This window comes from Corvus kubaryi, unplaced genomic scaffold (genome assembly GCF_017639235.1).
Source record: "Corvus kubaryi isolate FWS band 111438036 unplaced genomic scaffold, C.kubaryi_AGA036_p1.0 66, whole genome shotgun sequence".
NCBI lineage: Eukaryota > Metazoa > Chordata > Aves > Passeriformes > Corvidae > Corvus > Corvus kubaryi.
The window spans coordinates 16744323-16768540 of record NW_024582054.1 but is presented as its reverse complement, the minus strand read 5'-3'; the positions used below and the strand labels follow the sequence as shown (position 1 = coordinate 16768540).

Below are 24218 nucleotides of genomic sequence, written 5' to 3'. Positions count from 1 at the left end.
GCTTCTGCCAAAACAACTGTGTGACTTTAGCTAGCTTTGAGTCTTAATTTTTACACATTGTGCCATGCTCAGAGTCCCTGTTCTTACTGCATGAAGATGTGTCATGCTTAACTTTTTCTACTAAGCATATCTGTAGCTGGTTGGTGGGATTAGGCAATAAAAAGCACAAACTTCATTCTTCACTCCCCTTCTTCTGTAAGGATTTCTGTTCTTCTGTATGGGCATGAGTCCATATGCATATGGGTGATTGCAGAGCAGATGTCTCTGGAACAAGGCTCTCCCCAAGTATGCAAGTGCCCACCAGTGAAAGTAGTGTTTAAAGTATGGGTTTGGGCTAGGAATCCTTATTGCCACACCTTGTCTATTTCCTCAGCATTCAGCAGAGTTTTGAGTTCTCTATGCCATGAAGCATACACCAGGCACTCACAGACACTGTCCTCCTTGGCATCCACTTTGGAATGAAGAGGATAATTAACAGGGAAAATGATGAAGAGAGAGTTCGCTTAGACATATCAACAATATATTCTGGGGTACCAAGTAGCTTTTGGCTAAATTGTTCCATGCCTGTCGCCTTTAGGATTTTGAGTCTCGACATTGAGCACCTTCATCTTCATACTTTGGCAGTTGATCAAGAATCTGAGTCATTTTCAAATACTAAATATTATTATTAAATAACAAGTCCCGTCTATACTGAAATAACACTTCTCATTACAGTTCTTAAGAAGACCTGAGTATTTGTAGACTTCAGGAATCAGACATCTAGAGCTGTTGGATGGAAAAGTTTGATCAGCCCAACCATAACAGATTTTTCTCCAACATTTTCAGGTAGTTAAAACACTCCAGAAAGCCTTGTGAGCAACAGACAACTTTGAATAAAGAATAATGCCATATGTATGGGCCTACCAAAGCACTGCCAGATACTTCTCACAGTCAGGTCTCTAAAAATCCTCCCCATTTTTTCAATCCAGAAAATTGTAAATGTCATGACACGAAGGGATTACTGAAACCTATAAAGGTTGAGAAATTGGTTATCTCTACCAGTTCTCACACAAGACCCTATTAATGCAGGTTAATGTGGTAATAAACCATTTGTTAACAGCAGTAATTGATCAATTGTAAGAAAATATGCTGTATTTAATGAATAATGTCAGGAAGACAGAGTGCACAGAAACCTGCTGGCATTGCTATTCATATTTTTGCTGTCTGTGGTAGTGAATATGGGTAAATGGTTGCTTTTAATGGCAAATTGCTGTCAGAGCCCATTACCCCGTGAAACAGCAGAAGTGCACTCTATGATAAACTACATAAAGACAGCAGCTCAAAGTAAACTCAAAAGTTTTCTCTATAGCAACTTGTTGCTCCCCAGTGGCTGAAATTTCATATATGAACTCCCCTGCCAAGGAGATTCAGTGGTCTAACAGAAGAACTAGCTTTTCCAAACAGTACAGCAATTCCTCTGGATTAAGCAAGACTAGAAACAAGGCCTTTGGGACTCTGTGCTCTCTTGAGTCTCTGCAAGAGCTAAAACATAATGTGGAGAGGAAGGAGGAAGAGACAAGTATTTCTGTTAAAAACTCCCCAATAATTCTCCTATCTCCAAAAGGTAAAATTTCCTGTCAAGCTTGCTCCCAAAACCTAACAAAATGTGCTTCAAAAGATTTTCATTACTTTTATTCTCCCTCCCCTTCTCACATTTTTCCTGCAATTGAATGCAACATTCTAAATAGCATTCAGACCTCCTGTCATTGCTTTCTTATTACTTTTCTCTACTCCTATCTGACAGTACAGCTTTTTGGAAGTAGAAGTCTGGAAATGCCATTGAGAAAGAAAAAAGTATAAACAAAATACAAACCCTCCAATGGTTTGCTTCCAAAAGCAAGGACAATAGAGAGAAAGATAAAAAATGTTATGTTACTAATTCAACATCCCTAGTTTTAAAAACTAAATGGAAGTTATAAGTTTGAGGAAAGTTTTGCAAATAGACTTTAAAAACTTGCATCAACTTTTGATATTACAAAGACAGTAGTGGCTCTAGAAACAATCAAACCAAGGTAGGGCTATGAAAGCATGTCAGTAGATAGCACTCAGACAGTAGCCAATCTAGCTAAGGACTCTCATCTCGCCAATTTTGCAGTATTTATATAAGTAGAAATTAATCTTTTCAGATATTCCTAATGAAACAAGATTATTGCAACTCCCATCATTACAGCAGGAATTAAATTCTTTATGTCAAAGAATGAACTGTCATCATTCCATACTTTACTGAAATTTGATAATAAAAATCAGCTTCAGCTTCCATTTACCTCCTTTTTTTCAACAATTCTGGAAACAAAATTCATGTCTCATGAGATCCACTGGATTCCAAGAAAGAATTTAGGATTTCTTTTAGAGTATGCTTATCAACACATGTGCTGTGGTATACAGTGGAAATATGGCTCCAAATTAAGACACTTTAATTCAAATAAAAAAAACTACTCAGCATAATTACACCCTAAATTAAACAAACCAGTGTTCCCCAATTTAACTCTAAAAAGTACCAGTTTTAAGCTACTTGATTCTGGAGGCATTGCTAATAAATCTTACTATTTCCCAAGGAATAATGAATGGCTTGTAATTTAATTTTTATTGAGCTATTACCAAGTCCTATGCTAATTAAATCAAGGCATCAATACCAATTCCTCTAAATGAAGATCTTAAAATATAAATTATATATTAAAATAAGTATATAAATACCATTGTGTTGCCCTGAAAAAAGACAAGCCAAGAACACAGAGTAAGAACTAAGGAATTGAGAACTAGAGGGAATTTTTCTATGCCAGTCTGTCTCACGTAGATTCATTCAATATTTTATAATGCCTGCTGTATTTTGCATGTATTTCACACCAACAACATCCTCTTCATGTAAGTATTAAGGGTTGACAGCAAAGGTGCCTTCTTTGACCAAGGGGCTTGTGAAAGAACCTTTACCCTGGGATGAAATGAAATAAAAGATACAGAGAGATGAGAGATGAGAGATGAGAGAGGATCACCAGACAGAAGAGCTGCCTCCAGGGGTTCCTCTCCTCATGCTGACAGACCTTGTTCCTACTGCACCAGGAGTCAGAGACAAAACTCCAACTGACTGCACTGGGAAAGTGATAGACTCAGACAGAGCAGGATCTTAGGTGTATGAATGTCACCTTTTAGGTGTGGGTGTGGCAAAGTTTAATAAATGGATCACATCAAAAACAAATATTGAGGGAAAGACTTGTGACTCTTCCTCTGTTTTCTCTGCAAGATATTAATATGTCTTGTTACCTATATTAGAATAATCTCTAGGGATCTCAATCAAGCTGGAGATCTACTTTATTAATTATTTATATGGAGAGAATCATGGAATACCTTACAATTTAAGAATACAATGTTGGAAAAAGAGAGAAAAAAGTGATTTGTGTCACATTTTGGAGATCAGTTAATGCCAGAACATTCCCAGCAGTAACTCTGGTATTTGCTCATCCACCTCCCAGCAGAAAAACTGGGCATAATTGCATAAATGGAACGTGAAGGGCAAAAAGTCTGAAGAGATCATCCAAGGTCACATGAGAAGCTGCAGAGATAGCAGTAAGTAAATCCCACTATAATAACACTAGTTCTTTAGGTGTTTCAGAAATACCTCCCACTCAGGAACAGTTTGGCTTCCATGTTTATTAGGGTGTGCCAGTGAGACAAAAATACTGAATCTGAATATCTGGTCAGATATACTAAGATTAGGAATCCCAACGAGAGATGATGCTGTGTATTAAAGTAATAGGAGATGGTAAAACATTTTGTCCTGAAATGAGGCAACAAGCAAAATAACAAACAAAAAAACCCACACATTAAGACAATTTGTAGGAATATTTTTCTCTAACTACCAGCCATTCTCAGTATGTAAAAAGCCAAAAACAATGGTGTCAGTGTATGAACACTGAATATGAAAGCCAACTGCAGCAAAGGAAAGAGGAGAGTCCCTGCTCACTTTTCAACGTGTCACTGCTCTGTAAGTACAAAGTGTGCCACATTCATGTTTAATGTTAGGGTAGAAGTGGAGTGCCCTTCTTCAGAAATATCTGGTGGGTTGAGACTGCTTTTTACCTTTTAGATATGTATTTTCTTGGCTTTGGATTTTTGAAGTAAGTTCCAAGATCTTCAGCAATCTTCTGTGTTTGAACTGTATTTTGCTTTGGTCTGAATGCCAGCGTGTTTCTTGGCATTAATTCTGCCTGTTTATTCTATATACATTTGTTCATTCAGTTGGCTTGGTATGTTACAAGGCTGCTGGCAGTTGGGGCTTTTTTATTTAGTATTATTAGGTTTTACTATTTCTACAAGTCCCACCTAGCAAAACTTTCACCCTCATATTAAAATGCACAGAGCAATATCCACCAATTAATACAGGCTCTAGAAGTGATCATGCAGACACCATGAAATAAGTATAATGAAGGAAATGTATCCTTCCAGTGCTGAACTTTCTATCACTTTTCGTCTTCTCAAAGAACAAAAATGTTTCTGGTTTTTTCCAAAGTCATGTCCTCTGGTAAATTACAGGATGAACACACATGCAGAATATGCACACATGTGCACAAGCTCACTGAAAAAGAGTCAGCTTTAAAAAAAAAAAAATCACCTTTGTGTCCAAACACAAGGTACTCTCTCAAGAAATAAGAACCAACTCAAGATGCCAGTAAAATCAAAAAGCAGATATCAGAGCAACAGTTGTTCTAAAAAGGCAGTCCCATGACACAGCTTTCCAGATTGCATGACTTCATAGGCACATAAGACACCTCCCTCAGCAGCTGCAGAGAAAGGATCCAAAGTCACCACAAAAAAACCCATCCCAAATGTGCTGGTTAGTGCTGCTCTGTAGATGGTTACACCTACTTTTCTCCTGGCTTGTCCCTTCACACCCTGGCTGTTGCATCTGAAATAAATCTGTCTGTGGTGTAGTGGGGAGCCCAAAGCACTATGCAGGAGGAGAGAGTGCACTTTCCCAAGGGATGCCAAGCAGAAAATATTCACCCATAGCTGCTGGCAGGCAGCATCACAGTGCTCTTCCTTTCCCACGACCCTGTACAGGTTGCTGATGTAGCCAGGCAGCAGAGAACAGAACCAACCATATACAGTTATACAGTGTCAAAGATGAAGAAGAAGGGAGGCCATGGGAACTATGCAGCAAATGTAAAACTTACACTGAGTATATGAGACTGACTAAGCTAGACCTAAGAAGTGTGGGAAAAGGCCAGCTGAAAGGTACTCTAACCCCTGAAGACACAGGAAAGGTGTAAGGGAACGTATGGCAGTCAACTCATCCCAAAAGCATTGCTGTGGGAACAAAAAGAACTCATTAAAAACATTTTAGAACATTTTAAAGGGTATTTAGGAAGAAATTTGAACATTTTTAATAGTCCTTGTAAAAAGGGAATAAAAATCAAGTGGTCAGCCTTCTTTTAAATTATGAGGAAGGAACTGTAACCATGGTTGGTATTGTTCAAGTTTCTCTGACACTGCAGAACACTCAGGTATGGGAAGCACATCAGGGTTACAGCTTTTGGTCCCCTCTGGATGTAGAGCTTACATTGACTGCTGTGAAGTGTGTGGGCTTGAGGCAGGTTTTCTCCCTAGACTTTTGTAGACTAAATGTCTCTTACAGAGTTGTGTGAGAACTGGATGAATTCACTGACCCTGGCAATATATTCCTATTCTATGAATGTTTCTTCCTGCAGGGTTGATGAAGAACAAATTCAACATTTACAATGATTGCACAGAGGACAATTGCATAAAAGGTAGAACAAGATTTATCATGTCTGGCTATCACATTAAACATGCTTCTGCTATTTTACCTACGTACCACAAGCATAACTTCTTTTGTATTTCTAGTTATACTGAGTTTCATAATAAAGGTTAGGGTTAATACAAAGCAGCCATGTAATACATCCTGAGGTTTCTTTGGGTGGGTTTTGAGGTGTTTCTTTAATGAAAGAATGCTCTATTTATCATACTCCAGCATCTCATAAATAATTGTATGCACTGCACTGTAAACCCTAAAGTGAAATTCAGCTATTATAAAGAAACTACAAAAAAACTCATGTTCAGAAAAACAACCCATCCATACACACTTCTTTCCTCATAAAAATCTCCCAGACATTTTCTAATCTGTATTAATTACAAACTTCTATTCAGGAAACAAATGGTTTGTAATTATGCAATATAAAGAAAAATAGCCACACACAAAAATCTCTTTTCCCCCTAGACTGACAGTTTTTCAAATGCTTGCCAGCAGGTTAAGAAATGCTTCTTATAAAATCAATTACAAGAGTGCCACAAATAGTCATTTCAGTCCAGTCTCCTACACCATAAACATTTTTTGCCAGGACAATCATGCTTAAAATAAATGTTCCTGTGTACTCCTTTTATTTTGCACTCTCACTCCTGCAAAATTTCAGTTGCAATAGTCTCAATGTATTCAGCTCTTACCAAAAAAACAAAAAAAAAAGAGATGCATTTCCACGGAGGACCTATCTGCTGATTATGCTTCTTGCTTCTCTTCAGTAATTCTTACTGTCACCATCCTTTGAGATGGCACTTGGACAATTACCCAAGTCCCTGAGAGGTGCTTCTGTTTAACTGCAGCAGGAAACATGGACAGAAACAAATTCCACGTCTTTACATGGGCAAGCACGGGGGCTGCCCCAACCCATGCTGGTCCCCAGCTCTGCTCTGCAGCAGCTCACAACCCCTGCCCACTGTGAGGTACAGCTGCACACCTCGGCACCGCCTGCCAAACTCAGGGTCAGGTCCTTCTGCTTTTTCCTTTCCACAAAGTAAACTTGAGTTCCAAACAGATAGCCATATAATACAAGAAAGCAAACCACTGTAAAGCAATCTAAGGATGGTGATCCATTCACATGACCATCCCTTTCTGTCTAGCATGCCCTTCATGATTTCCCTGCTACAGAACAGCACAAGTTCTACTTACAAGCTACATTTAATCTTCATGTACTACTTCTGTGAGCCAAGCTTATACCATTATGTCAGCTTGCTAAACAAAGGAAGAGCAATTTTGTAGCTGGAGAAACTGAAGCACTGAAAAGCAATGCAATCCATCACAAAGCAAGATCCTGTTGGAAAGACTGGATTCTTCCTTGTTTTTTCACTCTTCCTTCCTGCACTGCTACATGTAACACAGAACAAGAAAACTACCATGAGTATAAGAACAGGGAAAATTTAATCGTACTTCAGCCATGTCTCCAAAACATGGGAAATGGAAAAGCTGTATAGTAGGCAGAGTGGAAACCTGCATCTGAGAAAATTTAGTTCACCTATCAGGCATCACAAATCAAAATACACAGAATTTTTCTATTCAAACTCACTGATTTATCGTTATAAGACTATATGTAATCAATAAGATTAATTCACCTTTTATTTGTGCTGGCAAGTCCAGAAGGACTAAACTTGGATTCAGAAGTGGAGGAAAACAATTTTTTTTAAGTTATATTTTTCTGCCTATTGTGGGTTTTGGACACCTCCTACTTTCCACAGTTCTTGAGATAGATTCACAGGTTCATAAGACAACTTTCCATGAATGTATAAGTGAAGGAGAGCCCGTGATAACCCACCTCACTGCATTCCCTTTCTACACAGGATAGATACTAAAATTATTTAGCTCTTTGCCACACTGTAAGGTCATGGGGACCCTCTCATTTGAAAGACTTACTCAGTAAGTACTTCTGCCCCTAAAGTTGCTCCTCTAACCTCCTGCTTACAAAATTAAAAATCCACATGAACAGCAAGGATCCAAAAGCATTTTCTTCGTTATTGGTTAAACATTTGTGTTTCATATGACTCTAGCATTTATTACTTTGTTTATGCACAAATGCTTTGTAATGTAGAGACAGGTAAGTCTGTCTTATCAGCTGACACTGTATCAAGGTGACACTATCAAGGGTACTTGCAGTATTTAACAATATTATCCTGCTGAAAGCCTTTGGGGGCTCTTATTCATGGAGCAGAGGAGCAAAGTGAATTATATGGAGAGATCCACAAATGTGCAGTAAACCCCTCCTTCACGGCATGGTACAGCTGCATCTGCCAAACCTCGTACCAACTCAAATCAGAGCCGTACATACCTCAGAGGGCTACAGACTAAATCATCAGAGGGACTCTGGACATCATTACAGCCCATGGAAAGGATAACTTAGTGCAGACTGCTACTTCTGACAGGCATCACTACCACTAGCACCATAATTTTCCCCCAGAGATAGAGGAGATACTGTTTTTAAAACCAACAGAATACGGCTGAATTTGCCAAGCCACACACTAGACTTTTAGTAATAAGAGCAGATTTTTAGACATGACATATGAAAGAGGTGTTTATGATCACTCATTAAAGAAAAAATGTAGCACCTCAGGAATACATGTGAATATATTCTCCAGCTCACCCACGACCACCAGTTCCCATTCTATTGAAGAATAAAGACCTTCTAAGGCCGTTAGTAAACAACTAATTTCTTTGATCTGTTATTTTGATTATGGAACAAAGAGTTTCTGTGCAGCATAAAAAATAAGTTCACCCATAATACAGTATGTCAGACATACTGTTGTCTTGAATGTTTTTCATCTCCCAGCTCTCTATAAGATATGCAGTACCATCTACTTTTTTTCTGAGCAACCACATATGGACCCCGATCTCTCTGCACAGTACAGAATAGGCAGTGAGAAACTGCAAGTTCCAAGAAATTAATGCAATAAGCCTTACATTCTACATTTATTTTATTTTTAGTCTTAGCTAAGCCTATTGTATGTTCTTAAATTGAAAACAATACATTTTATCTAGTTTTAATCTTTATTTGAACTCTATCCAAACCTCTTCTGTCTTCTCCAAAATGCTTCTGTGTTAGTAGGTATGATACTTCATCCATACATCAGAACTAACAGCTAGTGCACTATATATTGAACCCATAAAGTATGCAGCTGACAAGTACTGACGTTAAGTATCAGCAGAACTGCAGGAGACATGAGCGCCTGGACTCTAGTGGCAATGATTTCTAATAGCAGAAACCTTCTTAGCATCGTGCCTCATTACTTTAATACTTTGTGTGAAGTATTATATCCATTATAGATAAAGGATGACATCTTTCATTAACAGCTCTAAGACAAAAAGCACTTAACTTCTCATTACTGTGAAGAGAGTCATATTCCAGCACTAAACTTAAGAGCCACTTACAAAGCATTCAGCACCTTGTGCTTTCTTGTAGACACTCGCCTTGAATTTAGTCCTCACCTCTGCTTACAGCAAGGATGATGCATTAGACAATTCCACTATTGTAGATTGTCATGGCAGAAGAGACATTAATTTACTGGGGGATAAGAACAGTTTGCCTCCACTCCTTACTACCCATTGCTTTGTCCTGTTCTTATTCCTTGAGCTGGCTTAGGGAATCTGTAAAGCCTTGCATTAAAGCCCTTGGGGTTTTTTGCATGAAAGATGCCCTTCTATTCCAGATAGAAGAATTTCAAGAAAATACATGAATACTTCTTAAGGAAATGAAAAATCGAACTTTTGGAGAGTTGTGCTTACTTTATGCCAAGCTACATGCTAAAGCAGATGATCAAACAAATATTCATGTTTTCTTGTGTCATGGGGTAGCTATTCTGAAACTGGAGATAGTTTGGAAAAAGGTAAGCCCTGAAAGAAAAATGTAAAAAAAAAAAAAAATAGAACAAACATATTTTACTGCACTTACTGGCAAGAAGAAAGGAATTGGCAGATAAAAAGCATGAAAATTCCTTTTCTGCCCTACAGAACATTATGCTTTAAAATACATGTACACCACTTGTTTCATTTTCTAATCTTGTTCTATTTTCTGACAACATCATGAAGATTTGATTCCTGTACCCTTTGCTTGCATTGTAAAGCATTTTACTTTGTGATTACTTCCAATCAAATTCAGAGAAACTATTTTAAAAGTGATTGCTAGCCTGATTATGGGTGACAAAACTCAGTCTGTATCTTGCCAAGGTCATCAGAGAGGAAAAAAAGTGATTTGGCAAATCTTTTTTTTCCTTTTTTTTTAACCTCTGAGAAGCATAGAAACAAAAAGGGAAAGAAAACAAAATATCTAGTTCTCAGTACAAGCTAGAACAATCTAGATGACAGACCTGCATCCTGACTGCAGTTGTACAGGCCCAGAATGTTCAAAGTATCTCTTCCCCTCTCCCACTGCATTACGTGGCTATGGGTTGGGTAAAGGGTTTGGACCACACCTTCCACACACAGAGACATACACAGACTCTCCCTGAGGCTGTCACAGCTGTGACTCTAACCTGTTGAACTCAGTCCTTTTTACTAACTTTGTGTTTATTGCACCAAATGCTCCCCTTCTACCCTTGTATCATCATCCAAACTACCTTAACACCTGAGGCAACTTCAGGCCATTTCCATAGGCTCTTCAGCTTTTGTTCACATAATATGAAAAACCTTCAATAAAAGAGAAACTGAAATTTACAGTCCTAATAAAAGTTTGTTTCCATTTCAGTAGCAATACCTACTGTATTTTTAGCTGTCTAGTAAGTTACAGACTTCCTTATTCATTAACTCAAGAAATAGACCAACTCCTTTGAGCTGAGGCATAGTAAATCATAAACTATAGAGCTTCTCATCACTATGAGACTATGCTATGTAACCTGAATTCTCTCTTCAATCAAAGCAGCTTCCTCATTACCTGTGTTTGACATTTTTTTTCACCTCAGTTCTTACCTTCTTTGTTCCTTTCCCATCAATTTCAGCCAGCATTCTGTTTTCTAAACTACCTCCTACTTTTCTAGACATCATATTCGCTATGCAGGTATGCTCTGATGACAGAGGCTGAAAACATTATGTACACTGGTATCATCAAAATGCATTGCATTTTTTGAAGTTTCCTTTTCTAGCCAAACATGACCTGAAATGGGAAATATGGAATTCTAATATTTCAGTCAGGAAGAAAAAATACGAGCACTGCCTTGGGGTTGAGGGGAGAACAATTGAATTGGATTTACTCTATTGGATGTACTGTTCTTCCAGAAACTGTACATGAATGACCGAAAAATGTCAGAAGTAATATAATATCACAAGTTACAAACAGCAAAGCTTGATTAATTGATAAAGAATTTTTTTTTCTTATTACTGTATCTATTTAAATTTCTGCATAAACATTAAAGAAAATGGAGGTAGTAATAAGGTGCCAGGTAAAATAAGAATTGGCTAACAAGCAATAGGAAAGAGCTCTCGAGCACAATATTCAGTTCCCCTCACCAGCTTGTTGAAGGGAAATGAAAGCTCCCCAAGTATTTCACTACATTGCTATCTGTATACTTTTATCACCCTGCCAAAGTCAAAGAATAACTTCATTTTTTTAGAAATTACAGGTATTGGTTTCTCTCTTTTTCCTGTCCTTGTAGGAGAAATACGACTTATGAAGGCTTTCTCTGGTTGGTTTGGGCTTTATGTTTGAAAGAAAACTACTCATTCTTCCCTCCCATTTGTTCCTCTCTGTATTTCAAAGAGACCAGAACTAAAACCAAGGAAAAAGAGACTCTGACAGGCCCAGTCTTTCTAAGGTCGACCACCATAGTAAAGAACACCCTTGGTGGTTTCCTCACTCTACTTGAAAAAGGGCACAGACAAAGCTCACATGTTCTTTGCAGAGACAGTGCACACAACTGAATCCAGACAGCCACATCAGACAAAATTTATTTGTACAGCAGGAATCACATCATCAGCCTAAGGAAATAGGGATCATTTGGGAATTAAATGTACCTAAACTTCTGGATCACTACAAACAAATGACATTACCCTGTCGTTCCAATCTCACCACCCAAATTCAGCTCTTACATACTCTTTAACTACTAATGAGAACTCCTGGTCCCATGGAAGAAGCTGTTCAACCTGCTCAGGGCTCATCTAAGGGACATAGCATTTAAAAATATCGATTCGCTCTCTCTGCTTAGTGGAAACGTCCACAGACAAAGAAAGGCTGGCTGCAGCGCATAATGAGAAGTCATTTTGGTAGGATTTCTCTTTTCTACTTTCCTAGTTTGATTAACATATCCTGATTTCAAACTATTTTTAACAAGTCATTTTTCTTCAATCAAAGGGCAAATGCTTTTTCAAGAATGTCACTCATCTAAATTATCCATCATTTTATAGTTTCCTGACAAGCCTCAAGAGACTCTAACGTAGAAATAAAATCTACAGCTGAATTAACTCAGACTGCTTTATAGGGGCCTGCTATTACAGCAGTGCACCAAATCTTGACGATCGTTGAAGGCTATGGTCCTTAGACCTAACTTTAGTTTTTGCAATAATTATCCACACTACATGAGAATACCGGGACCAGAACTTAACTTCTGTTGAATCTACATAATGCTGAAAGGATTTTAATACAATCAGTGAAATTATTTTGCATTTACAAGGGTAGAATTGAAATAAGAACAATCTTAGCAATGATAAGAAAGCCCTTTTGATTTTAAAAATGGGATAATTGGGTGAATTTGAAAACACATAGACAGACAGTTATGTGTTTTGTGTTTTTATGGAATTGTTCTGAGTATGAAATAGCAAGAACATCTATTTTCTCAAATTCAGGCTTTCTCGAGAGTGCAAAACCACCACTACCAGCCGAGATTTCTTGCTTCGCTGATGGTTACCGATCTTGACACTTGCTGGTACTCTGTGTTGTGAATAATTCAGGGATGCAGAGTTGTTCAGTGACAAACTATGGAGAGTAAAATGAGATCTGACATTGCTGCTTACCTGTTTGTGCTTCACAGCAGAATTAATAAGCAGGATCTCTCTGTTAAGCCTCAGGATTACTGAGAAGAGATCTGAATCAAAATGCCCTCATAAACGCTCCCAGTGTTTGCTCCACTCCAGCTGAAAGGAAGACAGCAAAGAGGGTCTTTGCCCAACATTGCTCGGGAACTTAAAGTGATTGTCTGACTGCTGTAAATAAAGCATTTGACTGAATCTAGAACAATGCTGTCTGCTTCTAAGACAGAGAATTAGAAAGAAAATAAATTTCTTCTCTGGAAAAGAAGGAACTGAAGGTCCCAGCCACCTTCTGCTAGATCCAGCTATGCTGCTGTAGAAGGGAATGGTTACCATGTTCTACTCCACCTTTTACTAAGAGTCAAAAACATCTACAGAGATGTCAGCTGAGCCCTTCAACACTTCTTAATTTGTTCAGACAAAACCACTTATGTCATCTTGGGCCTGGTTTGAGTTGACCTGCATGGATTTAGTTGATCTGCATGGTGCTGGGTTAGAGAGCACTTTCAGTACTTACTCTAAAGGAAGTTGATAGAATACTTCATTGAGTGAGGTTAAGCTCCAAAATGGATCATATCTCTTTAGGCTAAAATCATTTGAAGAGAAGGAATCTTCATTTACACCTGATGTGTCTGTGGGGAATCAGTTGTGTGCACCAGTGCTGCATCCTGTCCACATCCTGCACTGGGCTCTTTTTCCAGTAAGGTTAAGAAGGCCCTAGATTGTGTTCTTTGCAATGTTACTTGACCTTAGAAACATCAGCAGAAATACTAGAGCAATGGAGCACAGATGAGTCAGTACCTTCTTCCACATCCATAGCTGGGTCCAGAAAATTATGTCTATGAAGGGGTTGGAGCAAAATGCCAAGAGTTTGTAGTCCAACCTGAGAGTGTGTTGCCAGGCCACTGCTGGAGTTTTTTCTGGGGCAGTTACAAGTCTCAGGACTTCTGTAACACAAAGGGCTTTTCAAAGAAAAGATTGGCATGAACTGAACCCCAGTCAAAGCAAGTCTGTACAGCTACTGACTGATAACACTGATAACCATGCAGAGAGTCTGGCCTTGTGACCTTCCAGCATTAAGGGTTTTTCTTTATCTCCGTAATATTTATGTTGACTTCATATTTTTAAGGTGAGGGATCTGGGGACTAGAGTAATCAAAACACACTTAAATGAAAAAATGCAAATCCCTGTAGTGCCTTGAGTTTTAGCAACATGAAACAACTGTCTCTTCCCTTTATTTGCATAAGAAATACACCAAATCCCTCTTTTCTCTAAGCCCGTAGGGAAGATTTCCAATGCACTTGAGGCACAGCAGATTCATCCTGTCAGATGGAGAAGCAGAGGGCATTTATACTGCTAAGCTTTCTATAGCACAAGAGTGTGGTAGTAAGCATTCATTTTCTTTAAATCAAAAATGAAAAGGGTATGCTAGTAAAAAGCATAAGCTTTACAAAATCAAAATGCAGTTCTATAAACCTTAAAGTGCACCTGTGATTACCAAGCATGAGTAATAGCTCACTGCTAAAGACCACTAGAACTTTCCCTGAAGGGCATCAATTTATCTGCATCAAAAATTTTCTCTACAGCACTAGAAACCCAGTATTAGTCATGTACAAGACTGAGAAATCTTAAGCAAAACAAGTGTCAGCCATTAAGTTGACAATTTTCATTTTACTGCCGCAGAGGCAAACGGAGTCATACAAAAAAAAAAAAAAAAAAATCCAACTTCAATAATGAAAAATAAATGAGATGTACGACCCGCATTCAGTTTCACTGATCTGCCTTTTCATGGTTGTAAATTTGCAGCCCATTGTATCTAGGGACACCATGTAGTGTCTAAAAATCATGAGTTTAACAGTTACTGGACCAACTTTGTCACTTGAGATGAAAGACATTTTGATTAGGTTAAAAGTATTTTCAGTAATAATAGTGTTGGGGAAAAAAATGTCTTTATATAGTATTTGCAATTATTTTTTTATTTTTCCCCTAAATTCTTATTCTGTGATTTTCTTTTTTTTACATTAAGGAGATGCTGCTATCATTAGCTGTTTTAACACTTGCAGTCTTTGTAAGGACACCACTGAGCTGTAGCCTGAGAAGGCTGACTTTGTACTATGTGTTTACTCCCATATAATGGATGCTGTACACTGTGTTGTTAACATGTAGTTACCTAGGAGTTCTCAACCTCACAGAAAATAACCCGCTGCTGCAGAAACACTTCTATGTGCAAGATGACATCATTCTCTCATTTTTATCTTTATGAACTCTGGGTTGGACAAAGATGTTTTTTAGTCTTGGCAGAGTCTATGGCAAGTCAAGCTGGTTTACCAAGTACATTAAACTTTATGAGTTACCAGAGTTACTAGATGATTGTGGAGGGAGGTTCTCACGGTTTACCCACAGCCAGTAGCCAAGTCCCAAGCAGCTGCTCACTCACTCCCTCACCAGAGTGACTGGGGAGAGAATCAGAAGGTAAAAGCTGGAGAACTCATGGGTTGACATAAAAACAGTTTAATAGGAAAAGAAAATGCCATGCCCACAAGCAAAGCAAAGCAAGGAATTAATTCCCTGCTACCCATGCCTGACAGCTGTTCAACCATCTCCCCATCACATGTAACAGTGACTCAGGAAGACAAATGCCATCACTCCAAATGTCCCTCCCCTCCTCCTCCTTCCCCCTGCTTTCTCTACTGAGCATGATGTCACATGGTCTGGAATATCCCTTTCGTCAGTTTGGGTCACCTGTCCCAGCTGTGTCTCTTCCCAACCTCCCAGACACCCCCGACTTCCTCACCATTGTGGCCGTACGAAAAGCAGAAAAGCCCTTGGCTCTGTGTAAGCCCTGCTCAGCAATAACAAAAACATCTCTGTATTATCAACCCTGCTTTCAGAATAATCCAAAACACAGGCCCATACCAGCCACTGTGAAGACAATTAATTCTACCCCAGCCAAAACCAGCACAGAGGGTAGAACTTCTTTGGAAAATTTTGACAAAAAGCAAGTACAACTGTATCCTTTTTTTCCTCACACATACACACACAGTGCACATTTGTTTATTTATTTATTTGTTTGTTTATTTATTTATTTATTACCATCTATTCCAAAGCTAAAAAAAATCTCCAGGAAATGCCATATATTGTCATGCTAACATCTAAAGCTGAAAGCTTGAAGCTTATCATTAGGCTTAACAAATATCAAGGGAGCTCTACCTATGGATCAGCAGTTCTGAGATGGGCAGTAGGGCTGACACTTTGCACACCTGCTTGTGCCTACTGAGGGTTCTCACTCTTTGCTTTTCTGAATTTTCTATGCATATTTCAAATAGACAAGGAAAAAAAAAACCTAGTAATGGAGATTAGCTGCAAAACTACTTTGTCCGACTTCCCTCTTAACTCTTGATGTGATACAATGTTAATTTTTCATGCCCAGCAGGGAGCCAGCAGTCTGTCACACAGGTGGAGTATTTTTTCAAGTTGAAGAAATGAACTTGAGTCATTCTTAGCAGTAAATATTTTATGCCAAACAACATACAGAAAAGCCCCATAGCAAAGACTCAGCCAAGGGCATTTTGAATTTTCCATGTTAAAATTGAAAACAATGTTTCCTGATCTATTTTTATTCTGACACAGTAAAACCAGTGACCTGAAAGTCAACTTGGTTGGTTTCTTTCTACTTCAATTCTGGCCTCCTGGTATACTCATAAATGAGGAGATCAAGGAGGAGGGATCAAATATCATTCCTGCAGCTGCAAGAGTACTGAGATGACAAAAAAGTCCTTTCAAGACCATCCTTGACCCAGATACATCCCCAGCTCTGTCAGCTCATCACAGCCTAGATTTGAGGAAGAACTGTGATTGTGATGGCAAAAATTACTCTCAGAGGCTTATTTTGATTGGTGGAACCCTCAAGAAGCCTTTATAACACAACAATGAAACATGAAATATTTACGTCTTTAAAATAAATTACAATTTCCTGCTTCCTGCCATGAGTCAGATCTCACATCAGAAGTAAGTCAATGTTTTGTAGAGGCAAAGTCAGGCAGGTTCTCCAAAAGGTAGAGGAAGTTGCTACCTATCATCAGGCCAGAAGGCCATTCCACATGTCTGCCAGTGAAAGTTCTGTTAAAGCTCATATATAACAAATTGCCTAAAAGCATTTTTCCTGGGACTGTACCCAAAGTACATAAGAGTAACAAATATTTAGCAATAAGGTGCATTGTAAGTGCTTCTCTGCTATTGTTTCAAACCCACAGAATTTTAGCCTGGAAGTACAGCTAAATTCCTTACTACACGTCATGCCAACATCCCACAGTGCTGTTGCCTCAGTTGCAAAATTATCAAATTAGTATCATCAATGAAATAATACTCTGTATGCAAAAGTAGGTGACGGTAAATACAATGGCAACTGAACTTCGATCTCTTTCTCCATTTAATTTTGTTGCTTTTGCCCACTAAATTAGTCCAAAGAAATCATGAAAAGTGACATGGTTTCTTGAAATGTATCTGAATAGTTCTGACTTGTGAGTCTCAGAAATAGCATTAGCACATGTTCCCTTCATAAGTTCACAGCTTATGATAATATGAAAAATAAAATCATAAGAGCATATGAGATCTACTGAAAAAATGAAGCAAAAGGAGAAATATCAGCTTCCCATTGGTAGAAAATAAGTAATGAAGTAAAAAAGACAAACTTGTAAAAGCCACTGCCTACATACTTCTGATATACCACCTGCTCTGACAGTAACTTTTACATGTCTCCATCTCCTATAGGATCTTACTCTCCGACATAACTTCTCTTCTTTCTCTGGACTATACACTCCCTGAGATTTTTCCGTAAAGCATTGCATGCATGCTCACGTTAGAGCATGGTGCTAGTAATATCAAGGTCACCAGTTCAATCCCCATACTCCCTTCCAACTCAGAATACTCTGTAATTCTGTGGAAATGGCGTTTATACCATTAATGGTGTCTACTCAAAAAGCGAAACGGTCCTCAGTGGCTTAGCCAACCTTATTTTAAATTGGGGAAAACTCTACAAAAGGATGAAGAGTATACAACCACATCATTTTGGAGTATCTTCTATTGTATAGACGCATTGCATTTTCTGACATAGAATCATAGAATCATAGAATTATAGAATTGTCTCAGTCGCAAGGGACCTTAAACATCACCTAGATCCAACTCCCCACTGTGGGCAGGGACATCTTTCACTAGACCAGGTTGCTCAGAGCCCCATCCAGTCTGGCCTTGAACATTTCCAGGGATGGGACATCCATCTCTTCTTTGGGCAGCCTGCAGTGCCCCACCATCCTCACAGTAAAGAATTTATTCCTAATATCTAATCTAAACCTACTCTCAGTTTGAAGCCATTCCATCTTCCTCTCTCACTCTTGTAAACAGTATCTCTCCATCCTTCTTGTAGACTCCCTTCAGGTACTGGAAGGTTTCAATTATATTACCCAGAAACCTTTTTTTACAGGCTGAACAATTCCAGTTCTCCTAGCCTTTCATGTGATATTTTTTTCCCTGTAACATTTCAACTTCATCCCATTTCACAGAATCCAACTGAAATTGCAAAAAAAGAAATCTCTCATAATGCAAACACTTCACAGAAAACTCAGCTGAACCAAAAAAAAATCAAAACAAACTGGACTTTGGATATTTATCTAGATATGAAATTTCTTAAAATCATTTGGTATTTTCTCATTCAAGGTACTTCCTTAGAGTAGGACTTTCTAGCAATCTCAGTTTGCCTTCAGTTCCAGGGAACAACAAGGGCTATTTCCTTCTACATGCCTTTTAATACCTGTCTTCTATATTGAATATATGAAAATGTTTGTGAATCTCAAGTACTCATAAATTTGTAATTTAAACATGTATAGGAAGTAAATAAAGGATGTCTGACTGTAGGACCCTGAGTAATCACAGCATCTCCTATTTGCCTGAAGAAGATCCTTCTTGGATATTTCTGTTTGCTTGAACACAGCCATGCCAACAGGAACAATGTGACACTCCAGTTCTTTGAGGTGGTCCTACATCAGCAAGTTCACATGCTGATGCCTTCTGAGAGGCTCATCACACAGACTGCATTGGCAGAACAATGGCAGCAGCCCCAGATTCTGTCAGTTTCCCGTGCAGAGCTGTGGGACGTAACACTTTCCCTGCAGACTGAGGGGTGTGAGACATTAAGGTATACTATTAGGTCAACTTTCTAAATTTTACATCGAGGTAATTTTCACAGATAAGCTACTTTTCTGCCTTCTCCATCCATAGCCCTTTTATAATTTCTTTCAATACTGATTATCTGTAGCTGTACTTAAAGTGTGAGTAGAACAGAAAACTAGTCAAGTTGGCAGCCTGTAAATCATTGTGTGGATATCAGCTTCAATGACCTTTGCATTATTTATTTCACTTACATATGCTAATGATCTCAAAAACACTATACAAACTGATCAATGAACCAAACATAAGGCTGTCTTCAGCCAGCCACTGCAGTGCTGTATAACAGCACATAGCAACTGGGTGCAATACCTTGAAGAGAAGGTAACAGGCTATTCAAATGAGAACACATGGAGATTTTACTTCACTAACCTATAGCAGTAACATTCAGCCAAACTTCAGTGTTCTCCTCCTCCTCCCATGGCCTCACTCGGGAACATCTAGAGGTGAGGCTAAGGTTGTGTCTCCAGCTGTACAGTGTCCAACCAGCACAGCTGTCATCTTGGTTCTCTGCCCTCCCTGACAAAGCATAAGTCCTTACTAAAATACCAGAGATTCAAGCTGTTAAATGCAGCCTGGCAGCAACCCATTCTACTACAAATTTGGGCTCTCCTTATCTCTCACAACATCTCTCTCCAGGGTACACTATAGCCATGGGAAGTGGCAGAAGTTGAAGCTCAGTAAGTGTAAGAATCTTAATTGCTCAGGCTAGTTGTAGCGGTTCTGTTCAAATTATCACTTACTTATTTACTTTCTGTGAGATAAGAATTAGGAGAAAGCAAAGCAGGCACAAAACTTAAAAGAATATAAAGAAGTTTATTAACAGACCTAAAAGGAAGGGAAAAAAAATCATACCACACCTTCAGAACACTTCTCCTCCCCCCACCTTTCCCCCTTCTCCCACTGTAAAAAGACAACCCTCGAGATGTTCAGTCTGTTTACCACTTCCATAATAACCTTGTTCAGTTCATTTAGGGAGAGGAGTCTCTCTTGCTCATGCTATGGAGACATCTCCACAAGAAATTCTCTCACGGCTTCAGTATCCCGAGACCGCCGCCCATGTTGGTTCTCTGCTCACATGTGAGAGTCCCTTCCCCCGACTTGCAGCTTTTCCCACAACTGCTTTCAAGGGTCCAATCTTGAGCTACTGGGGTACCATTTTAAGATTGAGCTGTTCAAAAACAAAGGTTCTCTTCACCCATCTCTGGGAGCATCTTCATCTCTAAGAATAGAGGCCCTCCCCCTTCCCTGGGAGAAAAAGGGTCCTCATCATCTTCATCTCTAGGATTATCTCTGGGAGCATCTCTAGGAACAGAGGTCTTTCTCCTTCTGATTTGAAGCAAGAGTCCTCATCACTTCCATCTCTCCCTGTTCAAACTTCTCATCAAATTACAGCTGCTTCAGCATTTCCTTATTCCAGCACAGGTGCTTTTGCTCACAAGTACAGTTTGAACATTCCACCCCCCATGCTTTCATGGAATTACAACGGGTACTCTGATATATCATAGTTTATCACCACCATAGCTTTACAACAGAATTTCAGCTTTTAAGCATCTCCTCTTTCTCCTCCCTCAGGATTTCAGCTCTTCTTTCTTTACTTAATGTTTGCAGGCTTAATCTATTCTGGAGGAAACTTACAGCACTAAAAGGGTTAATCTCACTCGGCCCCACAGCTGAAGTTCGCTTATCACTGTTGGTCACATGATCTTTACTGGGCAGCGGGCATCCTCAGCTGAATCTTCGGCCGCACTGGGCAGGGGGAGAGCCAGGCTGTGCTGTCTGTACGTAACACTGCTGGGGGGGGGGCCTAGGGTGGAACAGGGCCTCAGGGCTCCAGGATGGCTGTGTCCCGGCCCTGCCCAGCTGAGCAGGTCCTGGCCTGGACCGCGCAGGGCCCGGCCCGAGCCCTCTAGGTCCCATATGGGCCAAGCCCAGCTACCTGTCCCAAAGCAGGAAGCAAGAGAGTGCTTTCCCGGGGTTTGTCCATTCTTAAATGTGGACGACAGAGGCAGTCAAAATTTTAAGTCGCTTAAAAAATTGTTAATATTCAAACTAGCCAGTTGATAGGTTCTGCTAAGTCATAGAGGAAGCTGTAAGCATCTCTTTGCAAGAAAATCACTTCCGAGACTATGCTTGCTAACCCATGACACTAGTACAGTTGATATCATATCCAACACAGGCAAAACAGACTGAGGTCCTTTGGTCAGCACCTGTTCTGCCTAGTGTCTTGAACTGGCTCCAAGAATGGTTTTATGCTCCAAGAGCAAACCCTTGACACAGAGAACATCCAGTTTCCTAGAAATACTGATATTTAGCTGTACTGTGTCTGCAGCCTGGTACTGGTGACAGTCAAGCAGGCAGATGACCTTTCTACTGATAATTGGCTTCAAATAAAATTAAAAGCTCAGATAGCTATAAATTGGATTAAATTTTTAAAAGTCACCTTCAAGCTTGGTTGACAGCTCCAGCTGGAGACTAAACACTTCCATCCACTGGTTAAGTAAAATATAGCCAGTTGCAATGCTGTCTCTCCAGTGAGATGAGAGCAAATGATTCCATCACTACAGTGAGATGGGACCAATTCTGTAGATGACAAAGGAGTTCATAACATTTAGTTTATTCTGTCTTATCTCTCAGGTGACAGTCAGCCAGGGCACCAGCACTGATATCTTCTCCTGCCTTCTAATAGCTCAAAAACAATTGAATATTAAGCACTAGTGACCTGGACCACATTTGAACTAAAATTCTATGTTGTACAGAGTCTCCACAGCTGCAAGCAGTTCCTTGTCCTACTTACAGCTAAAAACCTATCTATCCTGCACATAAACTTGAAATTTTACCTGAGTGGTAACGCAGCCAGGGGCTTGTCACCACAAGCCCCGGCGTGCCCTCGGGCAGAGGGGACGCAGCGTTGGCCTCCACAGCGTCCTCGCTGGACGGCTCAGTGGAATCAGCGTGAGATGGGTGCGTGCGCTGGCTCCTCCTCAGAGGAAGCACGTCCGGCAGCCGATGATCAGGCTGGCGTTAGCCCGGAGGCAAAGAAGGTGGGAGGGGCTTCTGGTGTGAGTTCCAACAGGTTTATTTGCAGGAGGGTCCAGGGACCAGCAAAGCCTCAAGGAGACGCAGGCTAGCCCCCTTTATGGGGGGCTGGAACAAGGCAGGGAGAGAGAAAACAACCAATGGGGTACAAGCAGAGGGGAGGATACAATTTTTCAGAACAAATGGGGAAAACAGGGAGGCAGGAGTCATAACAGGGAACCAATTAATAACTAAAAAAGGGAGAACTTTCTGGAACAGGGGGAGGTAATTTAGGATTGGGAGCCACCCAGGGGGAGGTAACCTAGACCTCAGTGATCTCTTCTGGTGACTGACATTTGATGGTTTCAGCCCGAGAGCAGGCTGACCCACTCCAACAGAGTGGTATATTGTCCTGATTTTTCCTCACATGTAGACAACAAAAACAGATGAATGAAAATTTTTACAGACACAGAAACACAGATTGAAAGCACACTATACAGGAATGGAATTACCGTAACCAACTATAGAAGTATCATCTCACTAACAAATATTCTGACCTTTGCAAAAAAGAAAAAGGAAAATAAACAAGCATGCGCCTATTATAGACATATAATAACCACCTAGAACTCCTCTTGTCAAGCAGCTTATATGAGAAACTGCTTTGGCTCCTCAGCTGCCTTTAAATCAGATGTGTGAGAGGATGTCAATTCAGAAAGATCCTGGCCAGCCTCACTGTTCTCATAAAAATTTTGCCATTTATTCATTCACCATCCTGTAGTTCACAGAAAGTGGTTGAAAACAAAATTACAAAGAAAGTCAAAGGAAGAACTAAAAAATAGCTCCAATTTTGAAAGTTATTCCAAGGTCAAACAGGTATAACTTAAGCCTTACCCAGAAAACACAGAATTCCAGTACGAAAAGATGCCAAAGATGTTTTTGCAGTTTTACCTTAGAGTTGCTTGCCATGCTCCTGCAAAAAGAAAGAATACTTAATAAAGTATGTGCTCTTATATTCAATTTGTTCTGGCCTGGCTAAATAATAGGCGAGTGTGTTATTTGGAACAGTGACAATTACACCTCTTCAATAATCACATTCTGTTGTTTTTAAAACTTTTGAATGATGAATTACTGATGTGATCTCCAGAGAGAAGTGTATAATCCCCTTGCTGTGCTGCAAAGTGCCCCAGCAGCGCCATATTGCTGAACATCCCACAGGCACCAGCTGAGCTGCCAGGTGTTCTTGGGGCTCAGGGCACTCCAACAATACAATCACGTGTCTAGCAATAGTCGGATTCAATCCCAAAAAGATTTCTTCACATTTACTCATATGTGTTTAAACAGTGTCCATAACATATTTCACCCTTGTCTTGGGGTGACTTGATGTTGTATTCCCTATCACTGCACTATGCCCAGAAATTAGTATATATACCTTTCTACGCTTTTAAACTGACCCTGAGCAAAGAGAGAAGAAGAAAAAACCCTTAAGGATGCAGACAGAGAAAACACACTCTCATTCTCTGCATTTTTTTCTTCCTTTTGGCTTGTGTGTTCTGCGGCTGAGAGAGTGGGAGTGGAGAAAGCACCCTGCTTGCTTGTTCAGACATTTTTCATTTTATTTTCCCTCCAGAGAGTTGAACTTTGTTTTTCCGGGAATTTCGGATTTTTTCCCTTTTCTACTGGACTGCTTCAATATCAGAACACATCGGGAGGACTTTCCACCGAGCACAGAGGGCCTGGCCCTGGCCAAGTCCCAGCTCCGAGGAGGAGGGAGACCAAAGGGAGGACTCTAACACTTTCCCAGGTTTTTCTCCACAGCGAGAGATTTTTATTATTTAGCATTATTATCCTTTTCCCATGTGTTTGTTAAATAAATAGTTTTTATCTCTTTCACTTTCCTTTGAAGAAAAAGTTTCTTTTTTCCCGAGCCTGGTGGTTTGTAACCTGCCTTCTCTCAGAGGATATATTTCTAAATTTGGCCAAACCGGCACAACCCTCCAAAGCAAGAATCCACAGAAAAATCAACTACCATTAAAAAAACCCAGGTACATGTTAGGAGAGAGATTTCTCTGGCACAATTGAGAGCTACTCTCTTAATATATAAGTGCAATACCAGATAAGGATCTGACCCATCCAATTTGAATTCTATAATATATGC

The 24218-nt window shown here is 39.6% G+C and overlaps 1 long non-coding RNA gene across 1 annotated transcript; it reads left to right on the top strand.

Moving 5' to 3' along the window:
* Nucleotides 1-8279: 8279 nt before the first annotated feature.
* On the top strand, nt 8280-22084 carry LOC121673958. The gene is made up of 4 exons (XR_006019374.1): nt 8280-8289; nt 11227-11237; nt 19342-19348; nt 21906-22084. It is a non-coding gene; the product is annotated as an uncharacterized LOC121673958 (long non-coding RNA).
* Nucleotides 22085-24218: the final 2134 nt, after the last annotated feature.